The sequence below is a fragment of the Mobula birostris genome, chromosome 5, assembly GCF_030028105.1.
Source record: "Mobula birostris isolate sMobBir1 chromosome 5, sMobBir1.hap1, whole genome shotgun sequence".
Classification (NCBI taxonomy): domain Eukaryota; kingdom Metazoa; phylum Chordata; class Chondrichthyes; order Myliobatiformes; family Myliobatidae; genus Mobula; species Mobula birostris.
In genome coordinates, this window is record NC_092374.1 from 107,001,882 (window position 1) to 107,028,967 (window position 27,086).

Below are 27,086 nucleotides of genomic sequence, written 5' to 3' on the forward strand. Positions count from 1 at the left end.
GAATTGTCCCTGTACTGTATGTAATGATACTGAGAAATGAAATAACTAGTGCACCTCTTTTGACCTTTAAACTTTGATCGTCCAATAACTAAACCCTGACTTAGATACCTGACCTAATATAGAATCTCAGGTTGGATAGCGTGCTCCTTCTCATGTCCTGGAGGTGCTAATCATAAATGAGGTTCAGCGGGCTTCGTGCAATCATTGTATAACTCCGAGCTTCAGAGTTCAAAGTTTAAAGTAAATGTCTTATCAAAGTATGTATAGGTCATTTTCTTTCAGGCATTCATAGTAGAATAAAGAAATAAAACAGAATCAATGAAAAACCACACACAAAGACTGACAATCAACGAAGATGCAAAAGAATAAATACAAAAAATAAATAAGTAGACAAACAAAAGTAAATACATACAAACATGCATATAGCACATACATAAACACACATGCATACATACAGTGCATACATACAGAACATACATACAGTGCAAACATACATACGTACTGAAACATAAGATGTAGAGTCTTTGAAAGTGAATCCAAGGTTGCATTCAGTGTTGTGGTGAGCGAAGTTATCCACGCTGATTCAGGAGCTTGAGGTTGAAGAGCAATACCTCTTCCTGAACCCGGTGGTGTGGGACCTAATGCTCCTGTACCTCCTTCCTGATGATACCATTGAGAAGACAGCATGGCCTGGATGGTGGGGGTCCTTGATTATGGATGCTGCTTTCTTGTGGCAGCGCTCCTTGTTGGTGTGCTCAGTGATGGGGAGGATTTTAGCTGTGATGGACCTGAACAGGACAGGAGAGAGTGGGGGGGGGGGAATCTATCTTTACCCAGTCAACAAGTTGGTTATTTGCATAGCTGTGTTGCTTAAGAGAAGGACAAAAAATATGGCCTTGTTCAGGCCCATTTAGTCAACAAATCTGTTCAATTGGTCTTTGATTAACCAAGGATTAACAGATTATATAAAGCCAAATTTCTCTTATTTCAAAACAATCCTGAATGCAAGCCAAAGCTTTGATTGTCTCATGTTCTTTTTGCACAATGTTATTAAGAACTTAGAACCAATGGACATTACAGCACAGAAACAGGCCTTTTGGCCCTTCTTGGCTGTGCCAAACCATTTTTCTGCCTAGTCCCACTGACCTGCACCTGGACAATATCCCTCCATAGACCTCTCATCCATGTACCTGTCCAAGTTTTTCTTGAATGTTAAAAGTGAGCCCGCATTTACCACTTCATCTGGCAGCTCATTCCACACTCCCACCACTCGCCCCCCAATGTTCCATTTAAACTTTTCCCCCTTCACCCTTATACCGTGTCCTCTGGATTTTTTCCTCCCCTTGCCTCAGTGGAAAAAGCCTGCTTGCATTCACTCTATCTACACCCATCATAATTTTATATACCTCAATCAAATCTCCCCACATCCTTCTATGCTCCAGGGAATAAAGTCCTTACCTATTCAACCTTACACTGTAACTCAGTTTCTCAAGTTCCGGCAACATCCATGTAAACCTTCTCTGCACTCTTTCAACCTTATTATTATCTTTCCTGTAATTTGATGACCAAAACAGCAAACAATACTCCAGATTCAGCCTCACCAATGCCTTATACAACTTCACCATAACATTCCAACTCTTAACTCAATACTTTGATTAATAAAGGCCAATGTACCAAAAGCTCTCTTTACAACCCTATCTACTTGTGACGCCACTTTTAGGGAATTTTGTATCTGTATTCCCAGATCCCTCTTTTCTACTGAACTCCTCAGTGCCCTACATACCTTGTATGTTCTTCCTTGGTTTGTCCTTCCAAAGTCCAATACCTCACACTTGTCTGTATTAAACTCCATCTGCCATTTTTTAGCCCATTTTTCCAGCTGGTCCAAATGCCTCTGCAAGCTTTGAAAACCTTCCTCACTGTCCACTACACCTCCAATCTTTCTATCATCAGCAAATTTGCTGATCCAGCTTACCACATTATCATCCAGATCATTGATATAGATGACAAATAATAATGGACCCAGCACTGATCCCTGTGGCACACCACTAGTCACAGGCCTCCACTCAGAGAAGCAATCCTCCCCTACCACTCTCTGGCTTCTTCCTTTGAGCCAATGTCTAATCCAATTTACTACCTTTCCATGCATACCTAGTGACTGAATCTTCCTAACTAACCTCCCATGCGGGACCTTGTCAAGGGCCTTACTGAAGTCCATGTAGACAACATCCACTGGCTCCCCTTCATCCACTTTCCTGGTAACCTCCTCGAAAAACTCTAATAGATTGGTCAAACATGACCTACCACGCACAAAGCCATGTTGACTCTCCCTAATAAGTCCCTGTCTATCCAAATACTTCCAGATCCTATCCCTTAGTACTCCTTCCAATAATTTACCTACTATCGATGTCAAATTTACCGGCCTGTAATTTCCCGGATTACTTTTAGAACCCTTGTTAAACAATGGAACAACGTAAGCTATCCTCCAGTCCTCCGGCACCTCACCCGTAGATACCGTCATTTTAAATATTTCTGCCAGGGCCCCTCCAATTTCAACACTAGTCTCCTTCAAGGTCCGAGGGAATACCCTATCAGGTCCTGGGGATTTATCTACTCTGATTTGCCTCAAGATAGCAAGCACCTCCTCCTCTTCAATCTGTAAAGGTTCCATGACCTCACTACTTGTTTGCCTTATTTCTATTGACTCCATGCTAGTTTCCTTAGTAAATACAGATGCAAAAATCCTATTTAAGATCTCCCCCATTTCTTTTGGTTCCACACATAGCCGACCACTCTCATCTTCAAGAGGACCAATTTTATCCCTCACTATCCTTTTGCTCTTAAAATACCTGCAGAAGCTCTTTGGATTATCCTTCAAAGCAACCTCATGTCTTCTTTTAGCCCTTCTGATTTCTTTATTAAGATTTTTTTGCACCTTTATACTCTTCAAGCACCTTATTTGCTCCCTGTTTCCTATAGATGTCATACATCTCTCTCTTCTTCTTTATCAGTGTTCCAATATCCCTTGAGAACCAAGGATCCTTATTCCTATTCACTTTGCCTTTAATCCTGACAGGAATATACAAACTGTGCACTCTCAAAATTTCTCCTTTGAAGGCCTCCCACTTACCAATCACTTGCCAGAGAACAACCTGTCCCAATCCACGCTTTTTAGATCCTTTCTCATTTCTTCAAATTTGGCCTTTTTCCAGTTTAGAACCTCAACCCGAGGACCAGATCTATCTTTATCCACAATCAAGTTGAAACTAATCGTGTTATGATCACTGGAAACAAAGTGTTCCCCTACGCATACTTCCGTCACCTGTCCGAACTCGTTTCCTAATAGGAGATCTAATATTGCATCCTCTCTAGTTGGTACCTCTATATGTTGATTTAGAAAACTTTTCTGAACACATTTTACAAACTCTAACCCGTCTAGACCTTTAACAGTATGGGAGTCCCAATCAATACATGGAAAATTAGAATTCCCTATTATCACAATTTTACATTTCAATAGACAATAGACAATAGATGCAGGAGTAGGCCATTCAGCCCTTCGAGCCAGCACCGCCATTCACTGTGATCATGGCTGATCATCCACAATCAGTATCCAGTTCCTGCCTTATCCCTATAACCTTTAATTCCGCTATCTTTAAGAGCTCTATCCATCTCTTTCTTGAAAGCATCCAGAGACTTGGCCTCCACAGCCTTCTGGGGCAGAGCATTCCATATATCCACCACTCTCTGGGTGAAAAAGTTTTTCCTCAACTCCGTTCTAAATGGCCTACCCCTTATTCTTAAACTGTGGCCTCTGGTTCTGGACTCACTCATCAGCGGGAACATGCTTCCTGCCTCCAGTGTGTCTAATCCCTTAATAATCTTATATGTTTCAATAAGATCCCCTCTCAGCCTTCTAAATTCCAGAGTACACAAGCCCAGTTGCTCCAATCTTTCAACATATGACAGTCTCGCCATCCCAGGAATTAACTTCGTGAACCTACGCTGCACTCCCTCAATAGCAAGAATGTCTTTCCTCAAATTTGGAGACGAAAATTGCACATAGTACTGCAGGTGTGGTCTCACCAGGGCCCTGTACAGCTGCAGAAGGACCGCTCTGCTCTTATACTCTATTCCCCTTGTTATGAAGGCCAGCATGCCATTAGCTTTCTTCACTGCCTGCTGTACTTACATGCTTGCTTTCAGTGACTGATGTACAAGAACACCTAGATCTCGTTGTGCTTCCCCTTTTCCTAACTTGACTCCATTTAGATAATAATCTGCCTTCCTGTTCTTACCACTAAAGTGGATAACCTCACATATATCCACATTAAACTGAAATAGAAAGATAATGCAGCTAAATACGTGGCTAAGGAATTGGTGCAGGATGGAGGGCTTCATGGTTCTGGACAATTGGGCTTTGTTCCAGGGAAGGTGGCATCTGTTCCGACGGGATGGGTTGCACCTGAACTGGAGGGAGACTAACATCCTTGCAGGAAGGTTTGCTAGTGCTGCTTCGGGGGGTTTAAACTAGATTTGCAGGGGGAGGGGAACCAGAGTGTCAGAGCAGATAGTGAGGTGGAGGTCATGCGAGAACTGCAAGTTTAGTGCATGGAGTAAAGCCAGATCTAAGATATAAAGAGGCTTTGATGAAAGGGAAACAGAATAAAGGGTGTAAAGGTAGTAAGGTAGAAGGGCTAAAGTGCGTGTACTTCAATGCAAGAAGCATCAGGAACAAAGGTGATGAACCGAGAGCTTGCATACATACATGGAATTATGATGTAGTGGCCATTACAGAGACTTGGCTGGCACCAGGGCAGGAATGGATTTTCAATATTCCTGGATTTCAGTGCTTTAAAAGGGATGGGGGGGTGGGAAGGGGAGGAGGGGTGGCATTACTGGTCAGGGATATTATTACAGCTACAGAAAAGGGTGGGTAATGTAGCAGGATCGTCTTTTGAGTCAGTCTGGGTGGAAGTCAGGAACAGGAAGGGAGCAGTTACTCTATTGGGGGTGTTCTATAGGCCCCCTGGTAGCAGCAGAGATACCGAGGGGCAGATTGGGAGGCAGATTTTGGAAAGGTGCAAAAATAACAGGGTTGTTATCATGGGTGACTTTAACTTCCTTAATATTGATTGGCACCTGATTCATTCCAATGGTTTAGATGGGGCAGAGTTTGTTAAGGGTGTCCAGGACGGATTCCTGTCACAGTCTGTTGACAGGCCGACTAGGGGGAATGCCATACTAGATCTAGTACTAGGTAATGAACTGGGTCAGGTCACAGATCTCTCAGTGGGTGAGCATCTGGGGGCAGTGACCACTGCTCTCTGGCCTTTAACATGATCATGGTAAAGGATGGAATCAGAGAGGACAGGAAAATTTTTATTTGGGGAAGGGCAAATTATGAGGCTATTAGGCTAGAACTTGTGGGTGTGAATTGGGATGAAGTTTTTGTAGGGAAATGTACTATGGATATGTGGTCAATGTTTAGTGATCTCTTGCAGGATGTTAGGGATAAATTTGTCCCGGTGAGGAAGATTAAGAATGGTAGGGTGAAGGAACCATGAGTGACAAGTGAGGTGGAAAATCTAGTCAAGTGGAAGAAGGCAGCATACATGAGGTTTAGGCAGCAAGGATCAGATGGGTCTATTGAGGAATATAGGTAGCAAGAAAGAAGTTTAAGAAGGGGCTGAGGAGAGCAAGAAGGGGGCATGAGAAGGCCTTGGCGAGTAGGGTGAAGGAAAACCCCAAGGTATTCTTCAATTATGTGAAGAAAAAAAGGATGACAGGAGTGAAGGTAGGACCGATTAGAGATAAAGGTGGGAAGATGTGCCTGGAGGTGGTGAAAGTGAACGAGGTCCTCAATGAATACTTCTCTTCAGTATTCACCAATGAGAGGGAACTTGATGACGGTGAGGACAATATGAGTGAGGTTGAGGTTCTGGAGCATGTTGATATTAAGGGAGAGGAGGTGTTGGAGTTGTTAAAATATATTAGGACGGATAAATCCCCGGGGCCTGATGGAATATTCCCCAGGCTTCTCCATGAGGTGAGGGAAGAGATTGCTGAGCCTCTGGCTAGGATCTTTATGTCCTTGTTGTCCATGGGAATGGTACCGGAGGATTGGAGGGAGGTGAATGTTGTCCCCTTGTTCAAAAAAGGTAGTAGGAATAGTCTGAGCAATTATAGACCAGTGAGCCTTACGTCTGTGGTGGGAAAGCTATTGGAAAAGATTCTTAGAGATAGGATCTATGAGCATTGAGAGAATCATGGTCAGCATGGCTTTGTGAAAGGCAGATCGTGTCTAACAAGCCTGATAGAGTTCTTTGAGGAGGTGACCAGGCATATAGCTGAGGGTAGTGCAGTGGATGTCATCTACATTTATTTTAGTAAAGCATTTGACAAGGTTCCACACAGTAGGCTTATTCAGAAAGTCAAAATGCACAGGATCCACGGAAGTTTGGCCAGGTGGATTCAGAATTGGCTTGCCTGCAGAAAGCAGAGGGTCATGGTGGAGGAAGTACATTCGGATTGGAGGGCTGTGACTAGTGGTGTCCCACAAGGATCGGTTCTGGGACCTCTACTTTTCATGTTTTTTATTAATGACCTGGATGTGGGGGTAGAGGGGTGGGTTGGCAAGTTTGAAGACAACACAAAAGTTGGTGGTGTTGTGGATAGTGTAGAAGATTGTCGAAGATTGCAGAGAGACATTGATAAGATGCAGAAGTGGGCTGAGAAGTGGCAGATGGAGATCAACCCAGGGAAGTGTGAGGTGGTACACTTTGAAGGGACAAACTCCAAGGCAGAGTACAAAGTAAATGGCCGGATACTTGGTAGTGTGGAGGAGCAGAGGGACCTCGGGGTACATGTCCACAGATCCCTGAAAGTTGCCTCACAGGTGGATAGGGTAGTTTAGAAAGCTTACGGAGTGTTAGCTTTCATAAGTCGAGGAATAGAGTTTACGAGTTTAATGATGCAGCTCTATAAAACTCTGGTTAGGCCACACTTGGAGTACTGTGTCCAGTTCTGTTCACCTCACTATAAGAAGGATGTGGAAGCATTGGAAAGGGTACAAAGGAGATTTACCAGGATGCTGCCTGGTTTAGAGAGTATGCATTATGATCAGAGATTAAGGGAGTTAGGGCTTTACTCTCTGGAGAGAAGGAGGATGAGAGGAGACATGATAGAGGTGTACAAGATATTAAGAGGAATAGATAGAGTGGATAGCCAGCACCACTTCCCCAGGGCACCACTGCTCAATACATGGCTTTAAGGTAAGAGGTGGGAAGTTCAAGGGGATACTAGAGGAAGGTTTTTTACTCAGAGTGGTTGGTACATGGAATCCACTGCCTGAATCAGTGGTGGAGGCAGATACACTAGGGACATTTAAGAGACTACTAGACAGGTATATGGAGGAATTTAAGGTGGTGAGTCATATGGGAGGCAGGGTTTAATGGTCGGCACAACATTGTGGGCCGAAGGGCCTGTACTGTTCTATGTTGTGTATTTAACCACGCGAGCTTTGCATTGATTTACGTACTCGGTGACCTTTTTATTATATACAGGAGTGGAGCCCAGTGTGGTTTTCTACTGCTGTAGCCCATACATTTTAAAGTTCACTGTATTGTGGATTCAAAGACGCTCTTCTGCACACCACTGTTGTAATATGTGGTTATTTGAGTTACTGTTGCCTTCCTCTCAGCTTGAACATTTTGGCCTCTTTCCTCTGACCTCTCTCATTAGCAAGGCATTTTTTTCCCACAGAACTGTCTCTCACTGGATGTTTTTATGTTTGTCGCACCGTTCTCTATGAACTCTAGAGACTTGTGCATGAAAATACCAGGATTTGCAGATTCTAAAATGCTCAAACCACCTCTTCTGGCACCAACAATCATTCTGCAGTCAAAATCACTAAGATGACATTCCTTCTCCATTCTGATGTTTGGTCTGAACAATAACTGAACCTCTTGACCATGTCTGCAAGCTTCTATGCATTGTGTTGCTGCTCCATGTTTGCCTGATTAGATATTTGCATTAACGAGCAGGTGTACAAATGCACCTAATGAAGTGGCCACTGAGTGTAAATGAGAGACATGGTTTTGAAACAAGGTCGCTCTTGGGATCACACCTCTGGTCTACAATCCAGCTGGAAGACAACACGTTTACTGCCTTCTCCTTTCAGCAGTCTTGTGATAAGGAGAACATCAAAGTCCTGGAGCTTGGGTTAACAGTTGCTCAAACTGAGAAATCTTGTCTCCTACTTGCCCTTGTTAATATTCTCCTTTGATCTTTCTAGCTATTAAAAAGCAGTGTTCATTACTGGATAGGAACCATCATAAATGTAAACTAATTACTAAACTGTGGAGAATAGCCATTCTAAATTGGGAGTATTAACGTGGCAACTTAGCTTTAATCCTTACAAATAGAGAGATGTTGGGAAATAGTTTTCATTTGCATCATCTGCTCATAATTTGTTAATGAAAAAAGAGTTAATTTTTAATTCTTAATTAACATTTTAATAAGTTTCAGTTACAGCACAGTCACGTACTGACCCTTCAGTATTGACACCAATTCAATTTGAGCCGCTTTATAATGAGGCAGGAGGGGAAAAGGCGACCTTACTTCAATAGTAAGTATAAAGCAAAATATCTGAGATGCTGGAAATTTGAAATAAAAAGAAATGACAGGAAATGCACAGTGGGATCTTTAACATCTGTGGCGATGACAAACAATTGGCTGGTAGATGGAGAAGCAGGCTTCTCCACAGTGAGGGTGTGCCTTCAGGCTCCGCAATGGTAGTGATGAGAAGAGAACGGATGCCACCTTCATGAAGCACTCCCTTTTGAAGATATCCTCTATGGTGCCGAGGATTATGCTTTTGATGGCACTGGCTGAGTCTTTAGTCCTCTGCAGCCCTTTTTGATGCTATCTGTAAATACTGGCAACTGTCTGAACCTACACCAGATTCTTCAAATTTGACACCACTGTAAAATTTGGGTGACTCGATCAGACTGTCAACATAATTCTTGTTTCTAACTCCTAATGTCAACGGACACAGCCCACCTTCTGGTTATCTGATGCTGAAATCCCTGGCCCTGCCTTTGATGCCTCAAGGTCTGACTAACCGAATGTACTCCCTTGTTCTACTCTGTTCAAACCGGAGATTACCCAAACCTCCGTTGCCTGGGTTAATGTGCTCTATCCCGTTGATCTCGATACCTTGCACTTTAACTACGAGCTAATCAACCCTTCACGTTTCTTCCAAGTGACGTAAGGGACAAAAATATCTGTTCTCCTCCAGTCATGTATTCTTCCAAGTTGCTTAATTGAATTGTTTTAACTTGATTGGCTGTCACAGTTCTGATCTCTTGAATATTCAATCACAATGTCTGCTTCTATTGCACTTTTAAGATGCTTCTTAAAACATATCTCTATGATAAAGTTTTTATGAATAGGGTATTAAAGCTCATAGCTTGTGTCCATTATTTTAATTTATTTATGTCCTATTTGAACTTTTTTTTTGTTTTGTTAAGGCAAGTATAATATTAGCTTTATCATGGGAAGAGATTATCAGGCAGATGGAATAAAAATTCAGGAATGTGCTTAAGGCTTCCTTAAAGATATGTAACACTTCCAGTAACTCCTGGGAATCTCTGCACCATGACTCCACATTGGAGAGGAAACATTTGGGATGGTACTGAGCACAACTCACAAGCAACCTTTGCTGTGTCCACTTGCCTGCCCCAGCTGTGGGGAATATACAAACATAAGACATAGGAGCAAAATTAGACCATTCGGCCCATTGAGTCCACTCTGCTGTTCCACCATGGCTGACTTATTTTCACTCTCAACCCATTTTACTCGCTCCTCTCCATAACCTTTGACATCCTGATTAATCAAGAGAGTATCAACTTCCTCCTTAAATATACACAGATATATAACCTGTGCTGAAGGAATTCATCCTCATCTCTGTTCTAAAGGGATGTCTTTACATTCTGAAGCTAGGCCCTTTGGCCTTCCACTATCCTCTCCACATCCACTCCTTCCGAGTGTACAGTTACCACATCAACTTCATTAGTTACCACATGATCAGCAAAACTAGAGTGGCATCAAGCCATTCTTGATCTTGAAAGACTGTTCACAAAGAGAAAAACAATAACATATGTTTTATCTGTTTTATTGGGATTATATAACTGCTTCTAATATGGTCATAACGTCACCAGTGCTGCAATTGATTGATTTATTTGTGTATTTTAAGGTATTTGCTCACTTATAAATGATATACTAACATCTCAATTTCTGAGAACTGAAATAAAAGGAAACATATGTTTGTTGAAGAAACGGTATGTTTCTGAGAAAATAGAGATCTGGATTTGGACGAAAGACAAAAAAAAATAGAATTATGTTATTGTTATGGTACAGAAGGGAGGCATTTGGCCCACTGAGTTTGAGCTGTGATTTGGTGATTTGGCAGATTTTATAACTCACTTGTGTCATTTTTGCTTTTGATATATTACACTGTACAAGGCTAATGTAATTTGTCTCCTACAATCTTCAGTCATTTCTATAGGTTCGGAATACATATAAACCCTCCATGTTCTGCAATAATTACAGAAATTAAATTAACTAGAAGTCTATGATACACAATAACAATGGTCTGTGGAAATGTGTTCCTCCTGGGAATTTTGTTACAGATTTTGAAGCCCAAATCTGGGCTCCGCGCTTGCACCAAATTCACAATATTAGCCAAACATGCTGCTGCCTTGGTCACTGATGATTAACGGGACTCTGGAAACTCACACTCATTCCTCAATCATACTTTATTTACTCGTACACAAGGAGAATAGCTCCCGCCACTCACACTGTTTGAACAAAGAAATGCCATTTTTACACACTTACAGATGTTGGCCATTTGGTAATCTTGTTTATTCCTTAATTGCAAGATCAGCTGCCATTCACAATACAGGTTTAGTATTAGAGGTGTTAGTATACAAGTGAATAGAGACTACAAGCTAACAACCAAGTGTGAAGTTAGTAAATTAATTGTCCCTTAGTTTGTGTCTGTGTACCTTGCATCCTTCTGTTACATCCTTTCCTTGACTCCATATGACAAATGAGTCCAGTACCTTGCTGTGCAAAGGGACGTTATGCTCTTTAAAAACTTTTCTTAAAAGATCTTCCTCACCTGCTCAGAGAATGGAATCTTTTGATGTACATCTGGTATGGAATCTGCATCAGGCATGGAATCTGTATCAGGCACATGTAATGGCATACAATGTAAGTGACATGTTGATATTCTCGAGCTGGGCTTCCCAAACTGGGGTTCATGGTAGGGATCTATGGCATAAAAAAAGTTTGGGAACCTCTGTTGTAGGGTAGCATGAAATGACCCAAGTGTGGACACTAGGCCATTTACCTTCAGGCAAATTGCAACTGCAGTCAAGTAACACTGAAACAATGTGCTATGCAACTGAATGTCTAAGCTAAAGTAAACTCGATGGGCCAAATAGCCTACTTCTGTTCCTATGTCTTACAATCTATGGTTGTATGTAAGACAGCAACTATAGAACATAGAAGATAGAACCAGAACAGTAGAGCACAGTACAGCCCCTTGGCCGATGTTGTGCCAACCTTTCAAACTACTCCAAGATCAATCTCACCATTCCCTCTCATCTAATCCTCCATTTTTATTTCATCCACATGCCCATCTAAGAGTTTCTTAAATGTCTCTATTGATCTGCCTCTAACACAAACTTGACAGCACACTATACACACCCACCACTCTCTATGTAGAAAATCTGCCTCTTGCACTCCCCTTGCTACATTTTCCTCCAATCATCTTAAAATTATGTACTCCTGTATTAGTCATTTCTGCCCTGGGAACAAGACACTGGCAGATAAGATACACAGGAACATATGGTACAATAGGTTTGAATGAATTTGATAACCTTTTGAAGAAGGAAGTGATAGGAAATGGACATGTCATAAATTATGTTTACACATCAGATGTAGTTGCTGTTGAATATATACGCAGCGGACAATTTATTAGGTACCTCTTGTATCTAATAAAGTGGCCACTGTGTGTACAGTATAGAAAACAGAACAGCACAATAGAAAACCTACAGCACAATACAGGCCCTTCAGCCCACAGAGTTGTGCCAAACATATCCTTACTTTAGAAATTTCTAGGATTACTCATAGCCCTCTATTTTTCTGATCTCCGCGTACCTACCCAAAAGTCTCTTAAAAGACCCTATCGTATCCGCCTCTGCCACCGTTGCCGGCAGCCCATTTCACGCACTCACCACTCTCTGTGTAAAAAACTTATGCCTGACATCTCCTGGTATGTCCGTGGTCTTGTGTTGCCGTAGCCCATCCACTTCAATGTTTGACATGTGCATTCAGTGATGCTGTTCTGCACACCACTGTTGTAACGCCTGGTTATTTGAGTTACTGTTACCCTCCTGTCAGCTTGCACCAGTCTGGCCTTTCTCCTCTGACTTTGCTCATTAACAAAGCAATTTTGCCCACAGAACTGCTGCTCACTGGATATTTTACTGTTTTTTGCACCATTCTCTGTAAACTCTAGAGACTGTTGTGCATGGAAATCTCAGGAGATCCATAGTTTCCGAAGTATTCAAACCACCCAGTTTGGTACCTCCAATCGTTCCATGGTCAAAATTGCTGGGATCACATTTCATCCCATTCTGATATTTAGTCTGAACAACAACTGAACCTCTTGACCATGCCAACATGCTTTTATGCATGGTGTTTCAGCCACATGATTGGCTGATTAAATATTTGTATTAATGAGCAGGTGTACAGGTGCGCCTAATCAAGTGGTTACTGAGTGCAAGAAACACAGGGGCCAAGTTATGTGCAAAATTCACAGAAATGACTGGACACCACAATATTATGCTGGAGCAAACTCCTCTCTTCTTTAAACAGCAGCATAGATCCTTCCATATCAAATAGAGAGCGGTAGGCAGGGCCTCAGTTTAATGTATCATGTAGAGATTGCACTTGTAGGATGTTGCAAAGTCATTGGTAAAGATCTTAAACTCATGGAAATCGCCCGTACAGTACTAAATGCTCCATAGTCACAGGCCGTCGTAGAGTCACAGAGGATCCTGGAGTTATACAACACAGAAAGAGGCCCTTCATTCCAACTGCTCAATCCCCATCTGGGTGCTCTAGCTAAGCTGGTCGCATTTACCAACATTTGGCCCACAATCCCCTCAGCCTTTCTAATCCATGTACCTGATCAACTGTTGTTATTATACCTGCCTCAACCACTGCTTTCAGCAGCTCATTCCACATAGGTGACCATTTCTGGGATTGTGTGTCTAAGTGGGTGGGTGGGTGGAAGGGAGAGAGACCAGGGGCTTGTTTTGCTGTTGTTCTGCCAAACATGTTAGAACCAAAATGGTGATGACGCAGCACGTAGTTAGGTTACGTTGGTTGTTAATGCAAATGATGCATTTCACGGTATCGATGTACTGTACATGTGATAAATCACTGAATCGGAATCATTGTCCATTAAGTTTCCTCCTCAGATTCCTATCACATTTTTCTCCTCTCACATCAATCCTGTGCCCTCTAATTCTTGAGTCTTCAACCCTGAGTAAAAGACTGAATGTGTTCACCTCCATACCTCTCATGATTTTATAACTTCTATAAAATCACCTCTTAGTCTCCTATATTCTAAGGAATAAAATCCTACCCTATTCAACCTATCCTTATGACACATACCGTTGAGCCTTGGTAAAATCCACTTAAATCTTCTCTGTACTCTTTACAGTTTAATAACTTCCTTCCTAAAGCAGGGTAACCAAGTGCATTCTCACCAGTATCCTGTACATACTCCAAATGAGCTGCAGAACAGACAGGCAGAAGGTTATTTCTCCATGCCTTGGACAGTTGAGGTTCTACAGAATAAGTAGTCTTTTTATTTATCCATCTAACCCTAATGTGGGTTTTAACCATTGAACCATAATAAGATAATATGGGGAATGAGGTGAGCAAAGGAATAGAAAGTAGGAATTAGTCAATAAATAACATACTGGGCATTGTAAATTGTGAAGGTCTTGAATCCAGAAAAAGTCAGTGATTCTCTCACAAAAGTCATAGAATCATAGAGTCATAGAACACTACAGCACAGAAAGAGGCCCTTCAGCCCATCTAGTCCATGCCAAACTGTAAACTTGCTTATTTCCATACTCCTTCCAATAAAACAAAATCCCTCCCCATTCCTTATTCTTCTGTTCCCCACTCTGGCCTCTTACCTCTTCTCACCTGCCTAGCACCTCCCCCTGGGTTCCCCCCTCCCTCCTTTTTCCTGTGGTCTACTCTCTTTTCCTATCAGCTTCCTTCCAGCCCCTTACCTTTCCTATCCAACAGGAATTCTGCAGATGCTGGAAATTCAAGCAACACACATCAAAGTTGCTGGAGAACGCAGCAGGCCAGGCAGCATCTGTAGGAAGAGGTGCAGTCGACGTTTCAGGCCGAGACCCTTCGTCAGGACTAACTGAAGGAAGAGTGAGTAAGGGATTTGAAAGTTGGAGGGGGAGGGGGAGATCCAAAATGATAGGAGAAGACAGGAGGGGGAGGGATGGAGCCAAGAGCTGGACAGGTGATAGGCAAAAGGGGATATGAGAGGATCATGGAACAGGAGGTCCGGGAAGAAAGACTGGGTCCCCCCCCCCCCCGTCTTTCTTCCCGGACCTCCTGTCCCATGATCCTCTCGTATCCCCTTTTGCCTATCACCTGTCCAGCTCTTGGCTCCATCCCTTCCCCTCCTGTCTTCTCCTATCATTTTGGATCTCCCCCTCCCCCTCCTACTTTCAAATCCCCTACTCACTCTTCCTTCAGTTAGTCCTGACGAAGGGTCTCGGCCTGAAACGTCGACTGTACCTCTTCCTAGAGATGCTGCCTTTCCTATCCACCTGGTTTCACCTATCACTTTCTAGCTATTCTCTGTCCCCTCCCCCCCGTTTTTATTCCCCTTCCTTTCCAGTCCTGAAGAAGGCTCTCGATCAGAAACGTTGACAGTTTATTCACCTCCATAGATCTGCCTGAGCTGCTGAATTCTGTCAGCATCTTATGCGAGTTGCGTTGGATTTCCAGCATCTGCAGAATTTCTCTTGTTTATAATTTCACCTTTCACCCTTAACCTATGACCTCTAGTTGTAATCTCACCCAAGCTCAGTAGAAAAAGCCTTCTTACATTTACCCTATCTGTGCCCTCATAATTTTGTATATATCTGTCAAATCTCCCCTTATTCTCATACAATCTAGGGAATAAGGTAGTAATCCAATTAACCTTTCCATAAAATTCAGGTCCTCAAGTCCCAACAATAAACTTGTAAGTTTCCTCTATACTCTTTCAATCTTATTGATATCTTTCCGATTGATGGATGACCAGAACTACAAACAGTACTCCAAATTAGCCCTCACCAACTTCTTATACAACTTTAATATAACATTTCAACTGATATACTCAAAACTTTTACTTATGAAGGCCAGTGTGACAAAAACTTTCTTTGAAACCTTAAAAACTGCACCACATGAAAGTGTGATCCTCTTTGGCAGGATTCACTAATTGATCACATGATGCAAGATGAAACATGACTTCTTGGAGCTGTAATTTTATTCCACTAGAATTGCTTACTAATGAAAGCCTTTTATTTAGAGGTGTTGAAGAGCAACTTAAATTCAGGTGAAGGTAATTATAACACCATAAGACAGAGGAGCAGAGTTAGGCCATTCACCCAGTTGAGTCTGCTCTGCCATTCCATCATGGCTGATCCTGGATCCCACTCAAACCCATACACCTGCCTTCTTGCCATATCCTTTGATGCCCTGAGCGATCAGGAAACAATCAACTTCCGCTTTAAATATATCCACGAACTTGGCCTCCACCAGAGTCTGTGGCAGGGCATTGCACAGATTTTCTACTCTCAGGCTAAAATAATTCCTCCTTACCTCTGTTCTAAAGGGTTTCCCCTCAATTTTGAGGCTGTGCCCTCTTGTTCTGGATATCCCCACCGTAGCAAACATCCTCACCAATGCACCTTATCTAGTCCTTTCAACATTTGCTAGGTTTCAATGAGATCCCCCTGCATTCTTCTAAATTCTAGTGAGAACAGGCCCAAAGCTGCAAAACACTACTCATATGTTAACCTCTTCATTCCCTGAATAACCCTCTTGATCCTCCCCTGAACTCTCTTCAATGACAACACATCCTTTCTGAGATATGGTGCCCAAAACTGTTGACAATACTCTATGTGCAGCCTGACTGGTGTCTCGTAAAGGCTCAGCATTATCTCCTTGCTTTTATATTCTATTCTCTTTGAAATAAATGCCAACGTTGTATCATTTATCTCCTTTACTAGAGACTCAGCCTGTAATTTAAACTTCTGACGGTCTTGCATGAGGACTCCTAAGTCCCTCTGCATCTCTGATGTTTGAATCTTCTTCCCATTTAAAAAATAGTCTGCACTGTTGTTCTTTTTACCGGAATGTATTGTCATACGTTTCCCAACACTGTATTCCATCTGCCACTTTTTTGCCCATTCTTCTTACTTGTCCAAGTCCTGCTGCAATCGCATTGCTTCCTCAGCACTACCTACCCCTGCACTTATCTTCGTATCTTGCGCAAACTTTGCCACAAAACCATTAATTCCATTATCCAAATCATTGACAAACAATGTGAAAATTAGCGGTCCCACACTGACCCCTGAGGAACACCACTAGTCACTGGCAGTCAACCAGAAAAGGCCCCTTTTACTCCAACTCACTGCCTCCTACCTGTCAGCCATTCTGCTGTCCAAGCCAGTATCTTTTCTGTAACACAGTAGGATTTTATCTTGTTAAGCAGCCTCATGTGTGGCCCCTTATCAAGCGCCCTTTGAAAATGGGAGTACAGCTGTCTCCCACTTTTCGAACGTTCGCTTTATGAAACCTCACTGTTACGAAAGACCTACATTGGTACCCTGTTTTCGCTTTCAGAAGGTGCTTTCACTGTTACGAAAAAAAAGCAGCGCGCGATAAAAGGCAGCGTGCGCCTCGAACAGCCGCTCTCCCCCGGATTCGGAACGGCATTCTCGCTGGCATTGCTTAAACACGAGCCTGTGAGCGGCCGTTTGCAAGATAAGTTCTAAGGTATGGGAAAAGCCTGAAAGAGCTCGTAAGGGTGTTACACTTAGCGTAAAACTAGACATAATTAAGCGGAAGTAAGGACAACGTGAGTTTGGCTTGTGGAAGCTGACAAACATGATGTTGAAGAGGTTTTGGCATCTCATCACCAAGAGCTGACAGATGAGGAGCTGATGCAATTGGAAGAAAAAAGGATAACATCGAAACCGAATGATTAATGATAAAGTACGAATTTAATTTTGAAAGGGTACGTCGGTTTAGGGGATATTTGCAGGATGGTTTGAGTCCTTACAAAGAACTGTGTGATAGAAAAATGCGCGAGGCTCAGCAGTCAAGCAAGCCTTCCACATCAGCCACAGCAGACGATGAACCTCGACCTTCGACGTCGAGGTGGGCAGAGATAGAAGAAGATGAGCTGCCTGCTGTAATGGAAACAGACGACGAGATGACACCCCAGTCTCCAACCACCCCAACCTCCAGGCCACGGACAGATACCGATTCGCGGAGAATGCAACGGTAGCGGGGAGGCACACAGCATATCTTTAAGAAAAAAGCCGAAATAAACGTGCTAATTAATTAGGTGCCCCCCAACACGTAATTGTCGGCCCAGATCAGAGACGACACAGTTGGAAATTGGCACTGATCTGGGCCAACAACTACGTGTCGGGCGGCACCTAATTAATTAGCTTGTTTATTTCAGCTTTTTTCTTAAAGATGTGCTGTGTACCTCCCGGCTACCGCTGCATTCCTGCATGCTTCGCGGCAATGTATCGCTCGGCGGCCTGGAGGGTGGGGGTCACTGCACCACCCCAACCTGCGACGACTCAGTCTAACACACCATCATCAGTGTGCTCGGCGCTGTCTTCCTGATTCCCGTAAGTGATACTACACTGTGCATATATTATTTCTACTTTATATAGGCTGGGTATTTTTACATGTTACTTGGTATGATTTGGCAGCTTCATAGTTTAAAGGTTACTGGAGAACACTTGCGCCGTGTTCTTGCCAACAGCGCTTGCGTGAGATTTTCTGCCGACAGCGCTTGCGTGAGATTTTCGCTACAGAGAACAGTTCAGTAATGATTGTGGAAAAGTATTTCTACTTTATATAGGCTGTGTATTTATCATATCATTCCTGCTTTTACTACATGTTACTGTTATTTTAGGTTTTATGTGTTATTTGGCATGATTTGGTAGGTTATTTTTGGGTCTGTGAACGCTCACAAAATTTTCCCATATAAATAAATGGTAATTGCTTCTTCGCTTTACGACATTTCGGCTTACGAACCATTTCATAGGAACGCTGTACCTTCGGATGGCAGGGGAAACCTGTAAATGACATCCACTACCTCTCCTTTGTTTATCATGTTTGTTACTCCCTTGAAGAACTCTAACAGTTTGGTTAGGCAAGATTCCCCTTTACAGAAACTACGCTGACTTTGACATATTTTATCATGAGTCTCCAAGTACCTTTGAAACCTCATCCTTAATAATAGACTGCAACACTTTTCCAACAACAGAGGTTAGGCTAACTGGCCTATAAATTACTTTCTTTTAACTTCCTCTCCTCTTAAAGAGTGGAGTGACATTTACAATCTTCCGGTCCTCCAGGACCATGCCAGAATCAAGTGATTCTTGAAAGATTATAAACAATGCATCTGTTATCTCTTCAGCAACCTTTCTCAGGACTCTAAGGTGTAGTCCTTCTGGTCCAGGTGACTTATTCACCTTAAAACCTTTCAGTTTGCCTAGCACTTTTTCGTTTGTAAGAGCAGTGGCACCCACCCCTGCTCCCTGACACCCACAGGCCTCTGGCACACTGCTAGTGTCTTCCACAGTGAAGACAGATGCAAAGTACCCATTAAGTTTATTTGCCATTTCTTTGTCCTCCATTACTACCTCACCAGCATTATTTTTTCAGTGGTCCAATATCAACTCTCACCTCCGTTTTACTCTTCATATAAGTGAAAAAAATTGTTATCCTGCTTTATATTATTGGGTAGTCTGCCCTCATATTTCACCTTTCATATATCTTTTTTAGTTGCCTTTTGTCAGATTTTAAAACCTTTCAAATCATCCAATTGCCCACTCACTTATGCTACCTCATATGCTCTTTCCTTGGCTTTTATGCATTTTTTAACTTCCTTTGTCAGCCACGATTGCTTACCCCTGCCATTTGAGAACTTCTTCCTCTGTGGGACAAATCTATCCTGCACCTTGTGAACTATTCCCGGAAACTTCAGCCATCTCTGATTGGCCATCATCCCCACTTGTCTCCTTCTTCAATCCACCTGGGCAAGCTCCTCTCTCAAGACTCTGTAAATCCCTTTATTCCACTGTAATACTGATACATGTGAGCTATGCTTCTCCCTCTCAAATTGCACTATGAAATCAATCATATTATGATCACTGTCTCCTGGGGGTTCTTTTATGTTAAGCTCCCTAATAATCTGGGTTATTACACAACACCCAATCTAACATGGCCTTTCCCCTAACAGGCTCAAGCACAAGCTGCTCTAAAAAGCCATCTCGCAGGCATTCAACAAATTTCCTCTCTTGCGATCCAACACCAACATTATTTTCCCAATCTCCTTGCATATTGAAGTTCCCCATTACAATTGTGTCATTACCCTTATTACATGCATTTTTCAGCTCCCTCTGCAATCTCAACACCACATCTTGGCTACTATTTGGAGGCCTATATATGATTCCCATAATGGTCCCTTGCAATTTCTTATCTCCACCCACAAAGACTCAACCCTTTGTCATTTCTTTCTAAAGATCTTATCATCTCTGATCAATAGAGCCCCACCACCATCTATGCATTCCTGCCTGTCCTTTTGATACACAGTATATTCTTCGATGTTAAGCTCCCAACTATGGCCTTCTTTCAGCCATGACTCAATGATGTCCACAATGTCATACCAACCAATCGGTAAGGTTCATCCTCCTTATCTGAATGCTATGCAAATTCAAATGCATTAACTTCAGTCCTGCATTCTTCACCCTTTTGAATTGGAAAATTGAAATTTGAAATATAATTTGTAGATTGAAGCATGAAAAATAATCTGTGTCCACTTAAAAGATGAATCCATGAGCTTTCAGATGAAGTTTAACGCAAAATATAAGAATTTGCCCTGCAAGTGACAGGGAGGAGGAGTGCTTTATTCTGCAGGAATTGATGGTTTGAACAGAAATGTTATAAGTGGAATTTAATCCAGAGAGGATACATTTGGGTAGGTCAGAAAAGCAAGACTATACACAATAAATGGAAGAAAAAAGTTAGACACAACATGGAAACAGGTCTTTTGGTGCACCACGTCTATCCCAACAATCAAACACCTATTTTTTTACTACCAACCTTACTCTGTTCAGTTTTATTCTCTCCACAACTCCATCTATTCCCAAATTCTATCACTGCAACAACACAATTTGCAGCAGTCAACCATCCTATCAGCTCGTATGTTTTGGGGTTGTGGGAAAAATAACAGAGCACCTGGAGTTACCGCATGTGATCATAGAGTGGACAGCAATGGAGGTCAGCATTGAATTTTGGTCACTGAAGTTGTGAGGCAGAAACTTTATTTGTTATGTCTCTGTGAGAGCTATGATAATCAATAGGTCCTGAATATCAATGATACTATTACAAAGGTGCACCTGAAAAAGATATACTGCGTCTCTACTTTCTTAAAAGTTTATGTACGTTTGGCATGTCATCTACAATATAACTTTGAGAAACTTCTATAGATGCACAGTGGAGAGTATCCTGACCGGTTGCATCACAGCCTGGTATGGAAACACCTACGTCCAAGAATGCATAGTTTACAAAAAATGATAAATATAGCCCTGACCATCACAGGCAAAAGCCCTCCGAAAATTGAATACATCTACAAGGAGTGCTACCACAAGAAAGAAGCATCTACCATCAAGGACTCCTACCACCTCTTCTTGCTGCTGCCGGTGGGAAGGAGGTACAGGAGCCTTAGGTCCTACTTCAAGAACAGTTATTACCCTTTAACCATCAGGTTCCTGAACTACTGTGGATAACTTTACTCAGCTCAGCTCTAAACTGTTTGCATAATCTATGGACTCACTTTGAAGTTTATGTACTTGTGTATGCATTTATTTATCTATTTGCACAGTCTGTCTTCTGTATATTTGTTGTTTGTCAGCCTTTACAAACCACTCTATACAATTTTATTGCATCTCTTTGTTCCGTGAATGCCTGCAAGAAAATTAATCTCAAGGTTTTATATGGTGATATATATACTTTGATAATAAATTTACTTCGAACTTTGATGCACTTCTTTATTAAATAAGTGATAGAATATAAGAGAAGGGAGTTTATTCTCGAACCGTATGTTAAGTGATAGCTTGAATAATGGTTACGGTTCTGACCATCACATTGTGAAGAAGAAGTGAACGCACTGGAGAAGATGCAGAGGAGATTCATGAAGAAGTAGCCAAGTTAGGCAAGTTTCAGTTTCTAGGGAAGATTAGATAGGGAGTGTTTGTTTTTCTTTGGAGTAGGAAGACAGAGGAAAATCTTAATTGTGTGCATAAAATAGTAAGTAACCAAGATAGTAAATTGGAAGAATCTATTTCTATTAGTAAAAGTGTCAAAACAAGGGGCATAAAATTTAAAATAATTAGGAAAGGGACAGAGGGGAAATGAAAATTGTATTTGTCTGAGATTCATTGCAAGATGAGATGGAAACCAACAATACTCTTGAAACATACTTGGATATGCCGTTGAAGAGATTTATAAGCAGACGAGATTCTGCAGGTGCTGCAAATGCAGAGCAACATACAGAAAATGCTGGAAGAACTCAAGCAGGTCACCAGCAAAATACATTCCTGATGAAGAGTCTCAGACCAAAATATCGACCGTTTATTTCTTTCCATGGATACTGCCTGCTCTGCTGAGTTCCTCCAATCTTTTCCTTTCACTTCACAGCTTCTTGCTTCATACACCCCTCTCCCACTCACCTAGCTCCACCTATTACCTTCTGGCTTGTTCTCTCCTCACCTTCTTATTCTAGTATCTTCCCTCTTCTTTTTCAATCTTGATGAAGGGACTCGGCCTGGAAGGCTGACTGACAGTTTATTCATTTCCGTAGACGCTGCATGACCTGCTGAGTTCCTCCAGCATTTTGTATGAGTTGTTCTGGAGTTCTAGCACTTGCAGGATCTCTTGTGTTTTGTGTGTGTTTTCTGTGAAGAAATTTGATCTCTTGAGGAACAGTCGGGTTAGTCTTTTTGACTACAATGGATAGCATATGTGAAATCATCTTTCTCTATAGCATGAAGTTTCTGAGACCCCCATGAGGTGATATTTAACATTGTGTGATTGTTGGAAAACAACATGCTCAGTCTTCATGTGTTATTGTGTATTCCCTAATGATAGTGGCTGTATTTTATATTCAATTGTTATTGATTGTTAAACAATGTTGGCATTGTTTTTACCCTGCATGATAATGATACAGGCTGGACCTTCTAAGATATGATTCTTCACAAGAAGCATTCTAGCATGTATCTCCTGGAAATTATCAGTGATTTCATTTGATGTCACCATTGTTTTAATGGGGAAAAGTTGGTCATTAATATGATAATTTCCATTGATTTTAAGTTAGAAAGTACTGGGGCTTTAAGAGGCAATTGCAGACTAGAAGACAGTTATTGGAGTTGTGTATCTCGAGGGATTGCAATGGAGAAAGAGACGTGCTGACCTTTGAATTGATTAGTAGGAAGATGAACTTAGATTATAGCTCTTTTTTACTAAAATCAGTAATGATTAGGGCCCATATAATGCATATTTAAAGGATTACATATGTATATATATCAGTACTTTTGGTTTCCAAGCACATTCTGTGCTATGCAAATTTAGCCATACATCTTTTGTGTGACAAAACAATTTAGCTTGAAGCTGATGTTGTCTATTGAACCAAAAATTGTGTAAGCATGCAGCTGCTCATTGTATTTGAACTTTAATGAGTCTGTTGTGGAAGCCTTTAATAATAGCAAGTGACAGGAACTTCTACAACGGGTTTGTCAAAACTGCCCAACTCTTCACTATCACCAGCTTACCTACCATCAAGGAAGAATATACAGAAAGTTGCTGGAGAAGGGACAGTAACATCATGAAGGGTCCCACACATCCTGCTCATGAACTGTTTGTCACGCTCCCATCAGGGAGGAGTCTACGTAGCATCCATACCAGGACCACCATACTCAAATGGACCACCTTACTTTCCCCAAGTAGTAAGGCTAATCAACACCTCCATCTGCAAACTCCACCACTTCTTTTTTATTGATCGTCAGTCACCTTATGCACAGAGTATCATTACTTTATGAAGGTACAATCAATCTATATAGATAAACTATCTTATGCATTTATATTTTTGTGTTTTACTACTATTATTATTATTATCTTTATCTTTTGTTTTTTTTTATCAGATCTGGAGTAACAATTATTTGGTTCTCTTTACACTTGTTGATAGAAAATGATATTAAACAATCCTGAATCTTGACTCTTGAATCTTGAACCTTGTGAAGTAACAAGAAAACATGAGATCCAGATGCTCGAATCTAGAGCAATGAACAATCTGCTGGAAGAACTTACTAGGTTGAGCAGCATCTCTGGGTGTGGAATGCGCCATTCTACTTCTCATTCTGAGATGTTGGTCCATGGGCTCCATTGACGAGGCCTCCCTCAGGTTGGAGGAGCAGCAACTTACATTCCATTTGGGTAGCCTACAACTTGACAGCATGAGTATTGATTTTTCTAACTTCCTTCCTTCTTCTCTCTTTATCAGTTCCCTATTCTGGCTTCATCTTCTTACATTCACATGGGCTCCTCCTCCTTCACTTTCTCCCAAGCTCCACCCTTCTCTGATCACATCCATTCTTCTTCAGCTTTACCTGTTCCACCTATCACCTCCCAGCTTCTCACTTCTTCTCCCATCCCGCACTTGCCTACCTTCCCCGTCACCTGGTTTCACCTCTGACTTGCCAGCCTGTACACCTTCCCCTCCCAACACCACCTTATTCTGCCTTCTTTCCCCTTTCTTCCCAGTCCTGCTGAAGGGTCTTGGCTAGAAATATTGACTGTTTATTTCCCTCCATAGATGCTGCTTGACACACTGAGTTCTTCCCGCATTTTGTGCATGTTATTCTGGATTTCCAGTATCTGTAGAATTTCTTGTGTTTATGATGATGGAGCACATTTTGGGTCTCTAGAACAACTTCAAAGTGTCTCACTACGAATTTAATCTGTGATTATAAGACCATAAAACATAGGAGCAGGATTTGGCCATTCAACCCAATGAGTCAATGATTTGGCCTCCACAGCTGTACGTGGCAATAAATGCCACAGATTTACCACCATCTAGCTAAAGAAATTCCTCCTCATCTCTGATCTAAAGGAATATCCTTCTATTCTGAGTCTCTGTCCTTTGGTCCTAGACTCTCCCGCTATAGGAAGCAGCTCTACCACATACACTCTATCTAGGCCTTTAATATTCAATAGGTTTCAATAAGGTGCCCTCATTTTTCTAAGCTCCAGTGAGTACAGATCCAGAGCCATCAAATGCTCCTCATGTGTTAACCCTTTTATTCTCATTAACCTCCTCTCCAGTGCCAGCTTTCTTAGATAGTCCAAGTAGTATTTGAACAACACTTTATAAAGCTTCAGCATTACATCTTTGCATTTTTGAGACCTTGGCATCAATAGCTCAATAGCTCAATATCCTCGCTTGGCATCAATAGCTCAATATCCCAGTAAGTTCAGATTGGCGACAACATCTCCTCCACAATCTCCATCAGCACAGGTGTACCACAAGGCTGCGTGCTTAGCCCCCTGCTCGACGCATTTTAAATTTCAGACTGGCTGCATTGCCAACTGGTATGGGAGGGGCTACTGCACAGGATCAAAGTAAGCTGCAGAGAGATGTAAAATTAGTCGCTCCACTATGGGTTCTAACCCGCTAGTATCCAAGACATCTTCAACAAATGGTGCCTCAGAAAGGCGGTGTCTGTCATTAAGGACCCCCACCACCCACGATTTGCCCTCTTCTCATTGCTACCATCAGGAAGGAGGTACAGAAACCTGAAGACACGCAATCAATGATTCAGGAACAGCTTCTTCCCCTCTGCCATCGGATTTCTGAATGGTCACTGAACCCATGAACATAACCTCACTACTTTTTTAAAAATTTCTGTTTTTGCACTAATTATTTTGATTTAACTATTTAATATACATATCTATACTTATTGAAATTCATTTTTTCCCTATATTTATCATGTATTGCATTGTACTGTTGCTGCAAAGTTAACAAATTTCATGACACATGCTGGTTATGTATAAACCTGATTCTGATTTGCATAACTAAACACAGCACCACTGTCATAGGCCGAATCGAAGGTGGTGATAAAACAGCATATAGGAGGGACATTGAAAATATATAGCTGAGGGGTGACACAACAACAACTTCTCTCTTAATGTCAGCAAGACCAAGGAACTTATTATTGACTTCAGGAGGAGAAAACCACAGGTCCATGAGCCAGTCCTCATCAGAGGATCAGAGGTGGAAGGGATCAGCAACTTTACATTCCTCATTGTTATAATTTCAGAGGCCTTGTCCAGAGCCCAGCACATAAGTGCAAATACAAAAAAAAGTACAGCATTGCCGCTACTTCCTTAAGAAGTTGCGAAGGTTCCAGATGACATCGATAACTTTGACTAACTTCTATAGATGTAGCATGGAGAATGTATTGACTAGCTGCATCACAGCCTGGTGTGGAAACACCAATGACCATGCAAGTCCTGCAAAAAGAAGTGGATATGGCCCGGTCCATCTTGGGTGAAGCCCTCCCCACAATTGAGCACAGAGCATTGTTTCGGCATGGACTAGAAGGGCTGAGATGGCCTGTTTCCATGCTGTAATTGTTATATGGTTATATGGTTAACTGCATCCATTATCAGGGACGCCCACCACCTAGTTCATGCTTTCTTCTTGCTTCTGCCGTCAGTAAGAAGGTACAGAAGCCTCAGAACTCACAGCACCAGGTTCAGGAACAGCTGTTTCTCCTCCACCATCAGGCTTCAAAACCAGAGAACACAATCTTATTTAATCATTGAACTGTTCCCACGACCTATGGACTCACTTTCAGGGACTCTTCATCTCATGCTCTTGATATTTATTATTATTATTATTATTATTTCTTTTTTTCTTTATTTTTGTATTTGCACAGTTTGCTTTCTTTTGCACACTTGTTGTCACCCTGTTGGTTCTATTATGATTATTGGATTTATTGAGTATGCCTGCAAGAAAATAAATCTCAGATTTGTATATGGTGACATATATGTATTTTGATAATAAATTTAGTTTGAAATTTAAACTTTGATTATTTTAATCCTTTCGAAATTAATATTAACATTGATTCAATCTGGAAGTTAACCTTTAGGGAATCCTGAACAAGGAGTCCCAAGTCCCTTTCCACCTCTGATTTCTGAATGGTCTTCCTGCTCAAAAAGTAGTCTACACCTTTAATCCATCAACCAAAGTGCACAATCATACATTTCGATACACTCTATTCCATGTGCTATTGCTTTGCCCTTTCTCCTAATCTATCTAACTCCTTTTACAGACTCTCTGGTTCCTCAAAACTACCTGCCCCTCCACCTTTCTTTGTATCATCCACAAACTCGGCCACAAAGCCACTACCCAGCTGCTACTGGAAGTCAAAAAAATGGAACACACCATTGATTCTTTTAATATATACCACAATTCTCTAAAAAAAAAAGAGAAACTTAACTATATAATGGCATTTGATATAGGACTTCTATTCTAAAGCTTAAATCCAAACTTCTACTTCCAAAATGAGAAAGCTACCATAAACCAAGATTAGGGTCTATTTCCCAAATACAATTTG